The sequence below is a fragment of the Theropithecus gelada genome, chromosome 2 (genome assembly GCF_003255815.1).
Source record: "Theropithecus gelada isolate Dixy chromosome 2, Tgel_1.0, whole genome shotgun sequence".
Taxonomy (NCBI): Eukaryota; Metazoa; Chordata; class Mammalia; order Primates; family Cercopithecidae; genus Theropithecus; species Theropithecus gelada.
In genome coordinates, this window is record NC_037669.1 from 139,121,516 (window position 1) to 139,131,790 (window position 10,275).

The 10,275-nt window shown below is 39.0% G+C and overlaps 1 pseudogene across 1 annotated transcript; it reads right to left on the reverse strand.

Annotated features, from left to right (window-relative positions):
• Positions 1 to 1,108: 1,108 nt before the first annotated feature.
• LOC112619285 lies at positions 1,109 to 1,859 on the reverse strand (annotated as a pseudogene). The gene has a single exon (XR_003118205.1). The product of XR_003118205.1 is annotated as a centromere protein S pseudogene (transcript).
• Between the last annotated feature and the right edge of the window lie 8,416 nt (positions 1,860 to 10,275).

The following is a 10,275-nucleotide window of genomic DNA, read 5'->3' on the forward strand; positions in this document are numbered from 1 at the left end:
CAATTCCCATAATATGTCGCATAATATTGCCATATATATCTCTCCATATATCCTACTGGGTCTGTTTTTCTGGAGAACCTTGATTAATGAGAAGGCAAACAAATAATAACATGTAACTCTAATTAATAGGATACATAAATTTATAATAAAAAGTTTATATTATACACTTATTAAATTATTTATTATCTGTTTTCTTTTTTTTTTTTTTTTTTTTTTTGAGACGGAGTCTCGCTGTGTCGCCCAGGCTGGAGTGCAGTGGCCGGATCTCAGCTCACTGCAAGCTCCGCCTCCCGGGTTTTTACGCCATTCTCCTGCCTCAGCCTCCCGAGTAGCCGGGACTACAGGCGCCTGCCACCTCGCCCGGCTAGTTTTTCGTATTTTTTAGTAGAGACGGGGTTTCACCGTGTTAGCCAGGATGGTCTCGAACTCCTGACCTCGTGATCCGCCCGTCTCGGCCTCCCAAAGTGCTGGGATTACAGGCTTGAGCCACCGCGCCCGGCCTATTATCTGTTTTCTTCTGTTAGAATGTAAGTTCCCAGAGGCCAGGATCTTTGTTTGGTTCACATGTTCCCCAAGTGCCTAGGAGACTGCCAGATATAAAGCAGGTAATTAGTCAATAATTGTTTAAAGAGTGCTATATCGCTAATCAAGACTTATGATCAATACAATTCTTGAACCTGAGATGTATTTAAAAAAGACAACTAGGGTATAAGTTTTGAGTCAGTTAGGGTACAAGAGCATCCTGTGATATCAGAAAATAGTCACTTTATTTATTTATTTATTTATTTAATTTTTTATTTTGAGACAGAGTCTCATTCTGTCGCCCAGGGTGCAGTGTAGTGGTGCAATCTTGGCTCACTGCAACCTCTGCCTCCCGGGTTCAAGTCATCCTCCTGCCTCAGCCTCCCAAGTAGCTGGGATTATAGGTGTCTGCCACCACACTCGGCTGATTTTTGTATTTTTAGTAGAGACAGGATTTCACTATATTGGCTAAGCTGGTCTCGATCTCCTGACTTCAAGTGATCTGCCTGCTTTGGCCTCCCAAAGTGCTGTGATTACAGGCGTGAGCCACCGTGCCCGGCCAATAGTCACTTTTTTTTTTTTTTTAAACTGCGCACACAATTTTAATTACAATAGATGTAATTTCTAATATATACCATTCAAGCACACACCATTTTTATGTTCTGGAGTGAGATCTGGGAGTATTTTGCTTAAGACTTTCCCATTCTCTAAAACTAGCTTTTGCAGTTAACAATGTGGAGAATTCAGCACAAAAAGCCCCCTAGCCTAGTCTTTCTATTTATGCATTTTTTAGTCTCTAACCCTTCGAAGTCTCCTTGGCGGCCATGCGCATTTCTAGGCGGCTCTACCTGTAGAAGGCTGCATTGTATTTTCCAGGCGGCGGGGGGCTTTAATTCTCACTTTCCACCACTCCAGCCTCTGCTGGCTCCCTTGAATTTTTGCCTCCATCCTCTGACTTCTTTTTCTTCTGTGCTTTTCGTTCTAGGTTAATCTGAGCAATCTCTTCACTTTTGTCTGTGATGTATTTTAGCAGTGAATTACTCCTCCTGGCTAAGAGCTTCACATCTTCAGTGTTAATTGTGGTTCTTTTCGCATGTCTTGCAAACATCTCAAGGTCTTTGGCAAAATTTTCGCACTGTCGGAAAGTCAGCTCCGAAATGGCCGCAATGGTTTGTTTGCTGAACTGCATCTCTTTGTCCAATGCAACTTCCTCGCAAAGACAACCCACAGTATAATGAACTGCTGCCTTTAGCCTCTGTTGGTAAGAGAATCGCTGCTCCTCGGTCTCCGCTTCCTCCTCCATTACTGCGTGCCGACCCTGGGCAAATGCAGGAAGGCCGAGAGCAATAGTCACTTTTATAGTTATGAGGCGAATTGTCTGGGTTGAATCAATTAATTTGTATCTTTTCTATTCAGATATAGTACAAATAGAACTAATTAGTTTAAGATTCCAGATTAATACATTACCTAAATCTTACTACTACAAATACACAAATGACTCAGCTTCTCACATTTGTGGTAGACAGCCATACATAAAGAAGTCATCAGAAAAACCCTTGCCAATGACTCCAGTAATCACAGTGATTCAATTCAAATGATTCTCTGCCTTTTCTGAAAGCATGCAAAGGATAGAGCTGCAATTAAACACTTCACAGTGCTTCTTCCATATCTTCAGGTCAGCTAATGATATCTCAACAGTTCACTGGCCACCCCTCAGTTCCCCTTTTTCAGGTAGTCAACATGTATCCCCAGAAATTTTCCAAATTCTGAGGAAGAGGGTCCCACCAAGAATTATTTTAGGGTGTGGTCTCATATGAAAGATGGCTCTGACTGGAATTTCCATCCTAAGGATATATATATATATCCAAACACATTACAATCTAACCTTTTTGGTTACTATTCTAAATGCTTAGCTATCATAACAATCAGAATATGTTACTTGAAGCATGGGTTTAGTTATTACAATGAAGCCTTTTCCCTAGCACCTTAATAAATTGAACTGCGTTAGGAAGGCCCCAATAATGTGAAATGTGTCCAATGACTTCCAGTTCTGGTCTTGAAATTATTTAAGCATTAAAATATGTTGCATATTGTTTCATCAGCCTAAATCTGAATAATTTATTGAGTAACCTTAAGAGATAATTTCAGATCCTTTAAGGAAAATGTCAACTTAATCCTGGAAATCGAAACACGATTGCTATCTACAGTGGATTTTAAAAATAGACTTACAAACCGGGCACTGTGGCTTATGCCTGTAATCCCAGCACTTTGGGAGGCTGCGGCCAGTGGATCACTTGAGGTCAGTCAGGAGTTTGAGACCAGCCTGGCCAACATGGCGAAACCCCATCTCTACTAAAACCACAAATATTAGCCAGGCGTTGTGGCACGTGCCTGTAATCTCAGCTACTCAGAGGCTAAGGCAGTAGAACCCGGGAGGCAGAGGTTGCAGTGAACCAAGACGGCGCCACTGCACTCCAGCCTGGGTGACAGACTCCATCTCATTTAAAAAAAAAAAAAAAAAAAAAAAAAGACTTGTGGCCGGACTCGGTGACTCACCCCTGTAATCCCAGCACTTTGGGAGGCCGAGGTGGGCGGATCACGAGGTCAGGAGATTGAGACCATCCTAGCGAACACGGTGAAACCCCGTCTCTACTAAAAATACAAAAAAATTAGCCGGGCGTGGTGGCGGGCGCCTGTAGTCCCAGCTTCTAGGGATGCTGAGGCAGGAGAATGGTGTGAACCCGTGAGGCAGTGGAGCTTCCAGTGAGCGGAGATCGAGCCACTGCACTCCAGCCTGGGCGAGACAGCAAGACTCTGTCTCAAAAAAAAAAAAAAAAAAAAAAAAAAGGACTTGTAATTCTTTGATACCCCGCCCATTCGGAGGCAAGGTGCCTTTGATCCTAGGCTCTATGACTGCTTTTCTAATACAATACAATATAAGTGACACTGTGCCAGTTTCTGGCTCCAAACCTTAAGAAAATGGCAACTCCCACAACCTGTAGCTCTTGCAATTGTGGTTCTTCACACCTAGCTGTGAGCAAGCCAAGCAGCACAGGAGAGAGGCTATGTGAACTGATCCCAGCTAACCCAGCTGAGGACCCTGCCAACAGACAGCATCAACACCCAGGCATATGGGCAGATGAGACTTCAGATGATTTCAATCCCCTTCCAGCCATCACAGCTGGCCACACATGAGCTCTGTCCAAATTGCAGACCCGTGAACAGCATAAATAATTGTTATTTTAATCCAGTAAATTGGAGTGGCTTGTTCCACAGCAATAGAACACTACCCCAGATTACTGGTGGCTACAGAAATCTCTCCAGGTATATTTCCTACTTGTGGATACTGGATTTCTTGGAATGAGAAAAGCTCTGCCATGTGTCTCAGTATATAAGCTGGGAGATGTAAATTTCTTTTTAGAATATTTAAGTTCAGACTTGGTTAATGAAAGTGTTTTGTAAATTAACACACGTAATAAAATGATATCAAAGTAATCTAAAGTGCTAAAGTGAACATGGGAGTGCTGATATCTTTACACGGTAAATATTTCATTTCATTGGATATATACTTAGAAGAGGGATTGCTGGGTCATATGGTAATTCTATATTTAATCTCTTTAGGAACCTCTATGCTGTTTTCCATAATGGCTGTACCAATCTACACTCTCAGCAACAGTGTACAAGGGTTCTCTTTTCTCCATACCCTTGCCAACACTGGTGATCTCTTATCTTTTTAATAACAGCTATCTTAACAGACGTGAGGTGGTATATCATAGTGGTTTTGCTTTGCATTTCCCTGATTAGTGATGTTGAGTATCTTTTCATGTATCTGTTCACCATTTTTATGTTGTCTTTTGAGAAATGTCTATTCAAGTTCTTAGGCCATTTTAAGTATTTATTTATTTATTTATTTATTTATTTATTTATTTATTTATTTATTTTTTAGAGATGGAGTCTCGTTATGTTACCCAGGCTGGTATCAAACTTCTGAGCTCAAGAGATTATCCCTCCTCAGCCTCTCAAACTGATAGGATTACAAGCATGAGCCACCACATGCAGACCTTTGTCCATTTGAAAATCAGGTTATATATTTTCTTGCTATTGAGTTGTATAAGTTCTTTATAAATCTAGTGTATTAACTCCCTATTTGATACAGTGTTGGCAAATTTTTCCCAATTTGTGTGTGTGTGTGTGTGTGTGTGTATATATATATATATATGTATATATGCATATTTTGCCTTTTGTTGATTGTTTTCTTTGCTGCGTGGAAGCTTGCTACATTGATGTAGTACTATTTATTTTTGCTTTTGTAGCCTGAGCTTTTGATGCGATATCCAATAAATTATTGCCAAGGCCAATGTCAAGGACCTTTTTCTCTGTGTTTCATTCTTTGACATTTATACTTTAGATGTTTGTAACATTACTTAATTTAGGAATATTTATTTAAATAAATCAAATAATTTTAATGCTATATTCTTTTTTAAAATATTGCTTATTAAGAAAAATTACAGAGTAAATATTTTAGAAAGTCCAAATAACAAATAAAAGTATAATTTTAACAGAGAGGTTTTCTGTTCCACTAATCACTCCCCATACAATGAATTTTTTTCCAATTTGTTATTCCTTATTCCCACGTACTGCCCAGGAAACCACTGCCAAATTAGGTCTTCACTGTGGGAAAATTTATTAATCACTTTACATTATCCTTTAAAATGCCATAATAAACATGACACACAGAATCAATTTGAAGAAGTTTATTTTATTTTATTTTTACAAACTTTACAACCCATAAGATTAACTGTCATCTCTGGAACTAAAGTGGAATCTTATCTTTATCCTAATGTAAATGTCAACAGAATGAACTTTTTCAATGGGTTTTGCAGTAAGTGTGAGACTATTTTAAAATATAAATTATGCTTTTATATTTATTATCTTACATTTTCTAAGTAATTTATTTTTTTAAAAAAATGAGCGCTTCTATTTTACATATAATAAATAAGGGCCTGAAACCTTGATAAACTCTTCCGCATATATATGTTAAAAGCAAAAATGACAGGACCTAGAGCTTCCCTCTTCTCCCAAGTCAGCATTGCTGAGCCGACAGCCAAGTGGAAGTTACCACTGGAGAATTCAGGTGGCTGCTTTGTACATCACTTTGCTCCCATTCTGTCTGTTGTAATTAAATGCTGCTTGTTATTCATAGAGTAAAACCTGTCTCCTATTGAACTCTTTTGCCAAAAAGATAAGAGACAAATAAAAAGAAAATTTGAATTCACATTTTGTCACAAATAGCTTCTGCTGTAATTTAACCCATGAGCTTCCATTTCAGAATTTCTCTTAGGTGATGTAAAAATTAAGAGAGCACTACCAGAATTACATTTTTAGCAACGCTGAAACTTGATAGGATGACCAATATGACTGGTGTCATAAGAATAGATTAGGACACAGACACACAGAGAAAAGAACATGTGAAGGCACAGAGAAAAGACGGCTATCTACAAGCCAAAGAGAGAGACCTGAAAAGAAACCAACCCTGCTATACCTCGATCTCAGAAATCTAGCCTCCAAAATTGTGAGAAAATAAATTTCTGCTGTGTAAACCACTCAGTCTGTGATACTTTGTTATGCAGTCCTAACAAATTCATATACTAAGCAAGTACTATAAGAGCAAATTAAATGTAATGGGATAGAGAGTGATGGAGGGGTTACCTTGGAATGGATGTCCAGAGAACATTTCTCTAAGGAGCAGATATTTAAACTGAGATCTAAGCAGTAGCTATGTGAGGCTCAGAAGAGAGCATGCTGGCAGAGGGAATAAGTAGAGAAAAGTTTCTATGGTTCAGCAAACCAAAAGAAAGCAGGTGTCAATTAGGTTTAATGGAAAATGAGGTTGCATTTCTGAGCTAAGTTTAGATGATATAGAGTTTAGAAGCCAAGGAGAAAAGTTTGATTCTTTTTTTTTTTTTTTTTTTTGAGACGAGTTTCGCTCTTGTTGCCCAGGCTGAAGTGCAGTAACACAATCTCGGCTCACTGCAAACTCTGCCTCCAGGGTTCAAGCCATTCTCCTGCCTCAGCCTCCCAAAAAGCTGGGATTACAGGTGCTCTCCACCACACCTGGCTAATTTTTGTATTTTTAGTAGAGATGGGGTTTCACAATGTTGGCCAAGCTGGTCTTGAACTCCTGACCTCAAGTGATCCACCTGCCTTGGCCTCCCAAAGTGCTGGGATTACAGGAGTGAGCCACCATGCCCGGCCAAGAGGAGTTTGATTTGAAGTGCAATGGATGATCACTGGAGGATGTGAGTATAGAAGTGATATTGTTGAATATACATTTTAAAAAGATAACACTGACTGCTAGGTGGAGAATGGATGTTGGGGGAAAGAGGAAACAAAAAGAGGCCACCACAGTTGTTCAAGCAAGAGATGTGTTGACTTGGGCAGGCTGATTGTTGTGTAGATGGAAAGGACTGGTTAGATCCAAAGTGTGTTTTGAAGGGAGAAACCACAGTTTTTATTGCCAGATTGTGGTTGTGGTAGGAAGAGAAAGGGATCAATAATTTTTGGGTTTAGGAACTAGGTAGGACAAGGAAGACACCAGAAGGAGCAGGTTTGGGGGAAAATTAAGAGTTCTGTTTTGCCTGTGTTATTTTGGAGATCCAAATTAGGCAGCTGAAAGTATAGGCCTGATTTCTTAGTGCATCTGGACTGGCGATATGAAATTGGAAGTCACTGGTATAGAGATAGTATATAATGTGAAGATTAGAGAAATGCCTTGTTTCACCAGAGGGCAGTCATCTGGAATGGTCACTGTGGACAGGACTCAGCATAGGTCTTATTTTATTTTGCAAAATAAATGATGCTTTTGAGGTTTGTGCAGACCTTAAGTCTGATCTAGGTAGAAAGGGTGTGTTGTGTGCATAGTGATCTATTCCCAGACCCTCAGGATGCAATAAAACATCTGTTTTAAAAATCAAACAACTTAGGATATCTCTCTGTTCCTTCTCATGTATATATTTATTTCAAACCCTCTGAATACACTAGAATTCTCTTCTTAATGTTCTCCTGCTGGTTCTTGTGTATTTTACTCATACAAAACTTTATGAGACTTTGGAGAAAAATGAAAATCAGACTTAGTAAGTTAACAAATTACATCTTGCATCCTCCTTTTTTTTTTTTTTTGAGACAGGGTCTCACTCTATTGTCCAGGCTGGAGTGTGGTGGTATGATCCTGGCTCACAACAACCTCCACCTCCCAGGCTCAAGCAATCCTCCCTCCTCACCCTCCTGAGTAGCTGGGACTACAGGTGCATGCTACCATGCCTGGTTAATTTGTTAATTTTTTACTGTTTTGCAAAGACGGAGTTTCACCATGTTGCCTAGGGTGCTCTTGAACTCCTGGGTTCAAGCCTCCTCGGCCTTCCAAAGTGCTGGGATTACAGGTGTGAACCACCATGCCCAGCCTGCCTCCTCGTAATATCATCCAGCTTCCCCTTCTAGAGGGGAATAAACAAGGGCTGAAATAAAGTGGAGTTAGTTATAATGACCCTCTGAATTGCAGACAGAAAAAAATAATCTATGACTCAGCCGTATGAAGGTGTCAGAAAATAAAATAAAATTCAGCATACGGTCTTGACATATAGAAGTGCCTTGAACAAAAGATATTTTGTAATTAGAAATTCAACAAATTCATTCACTCATTCATTCAATAGTTGAGAATCGACTATGTTTTAAGCACTTCCTTGCCAGCCAAAGTTGTATGGTATATGACAAAGTCTCTGTTAAGTGGATGCTTCTTCCTGGGACATTAAATCTGGATCAAATGAAGCTAGCGGCTTTCTCTTCTAGTAGTTCCTGCAAAAATCAGTTATTTTATTTGCTCTTCAATATCCTATGCTATTATCCTGATTCTTATTCAGTTTCCAAATCTTGTTTTCTAGGCTGCATTGACTCCATGAACCTTTGCTGTACTTCTTATACATTCCTTTTCTGCTACAGAAAGCCAGTGTCATTATCTCTTCTGGTTACTATATGTTGTACTTGGAGAACTACTAAAACTTAAATCAGACTTTCAAAGTGTAAATGTACATAACATCTCAAGTGACTAAACACAAGAAATTTCTATCCAACTTTCATATGTTAGAGAATGAAGGCCAATTTTCTCCATGGAACTCTGTACTGATTCAAGAATAGGTGGAAGACAAACTCTGCTTATCCAATTATTTCTTAGGTTAGCTCTATTTTGCTGAATCCTAAAATAGCATATTATTTCTTGCTGTCCATCTTGTCACAGTTGAAGAATGAAAATGTGGGTTAAAGGATGGGGACAAGTAGAACTAATTGCGAGGTCAAGCAAAGTAAATTAGATGCAATGTCTAAGTCTATTAATAGAAACTGTCCCCAGAACCTTGTGCTATAGAGCTAAGTGCCAAAGAGAATAAAACATCGAATTGGTCCAATCATTTCCAATTTGATGACCAAGAAATGAAAACACTTGGGGGACTCTATTCACAAGCTCAGAATATTTCTAGTTCTCTTTCTTTGTCAGATCTTCAGGGTAGGCTTTGGACTTTCAAAGCCAGAAGTGATAGCAAGTCATTCTAAAGTGTGCAGAAATGGAAGCATGATGAAGCATAAGCACTCAGTTTTCTTGTTAGCCTTCTGAGTGGAAAAGATAAAGAAAACCAGTTTAAAAAATGCCAGTATCTTCTTTCCGGCAGCCATAGGCACCTTAGCTTTTTGTTTTTAAAAGAAGTGCCACAAGAAGGCATTTGGTTAAAGAGAGAAAAGAAGTGTGCTTTGTAACTTTCACCAGAAGTCAGAAATAAGAGAAAAGAGTTCTACTTTGCAACTTGTCCTGCATATTAGAAATCACTCTGACTATTGTATACATTTAGACCAATGAAAGTCATACATTAATGTATCATTTTACTGCCTTTAACACTCTTACATCCACAGTCAAATCTGAAATATGAAGTAACTCTCAAGGGATTCTGTAAAGTTAATATTGTTTCTGTTTTGCAGATGAAGATTTTCTACTCAGAAAAATAAACTTGCCCTTAATCACACAGCTAAGAAATTCTGAAACACTGATCAGAAGCTGAATCTTCATGATCATAATAATTTCACAAAACAATGATAAGTTTACAGTATAATAACTCTAGAAGAGAATGCATGCAACACTGTCAGCATTAAATCCCCATTTCTGGGCTAAATGACTACGTGGGTTAATACTTATGCATGACATAGAGTCATGATAAAAAGTGATGCTACAGTCAAAATGGTTTTGATGATCCCAAAAACAATTCCTCAAAGACCTATTGTTTTGAGATAATTATGGTCAGATTGACAATTATAGAAAGAGAGATTTGGGGAAATTGGGCAGTAGCCTTGGCAGCCTAAGTATCAAAAGTATCAAATTGTTTTCAAAAGAATCAAATTGTTGAAGCTTGTTTCTTAGGAAAGCAATGATTTCAAAAATGATTAACTGGGCTGAATGTGGTGGCTCCTGACTGTCATCTCATTGCTTTGGGAAACTGAAGTGAAAGGATCGCTTGAGACCAGGAGTTCAAGACCAGCCTAGACAACATAGTGAGATCCCATGTGTAAAAAAATAATTTTGTTTTTAGTTATCTGGTGTGGGCATGCATCTGTAGTCCTAGCTACTTGGGAAGCTGAGTTGGGAAGATCACTTGAGCCCAGGAGTTCAAGGTTACAGTGAGCTATGATCACACCACTGAACCCAAGCCTGGGTGA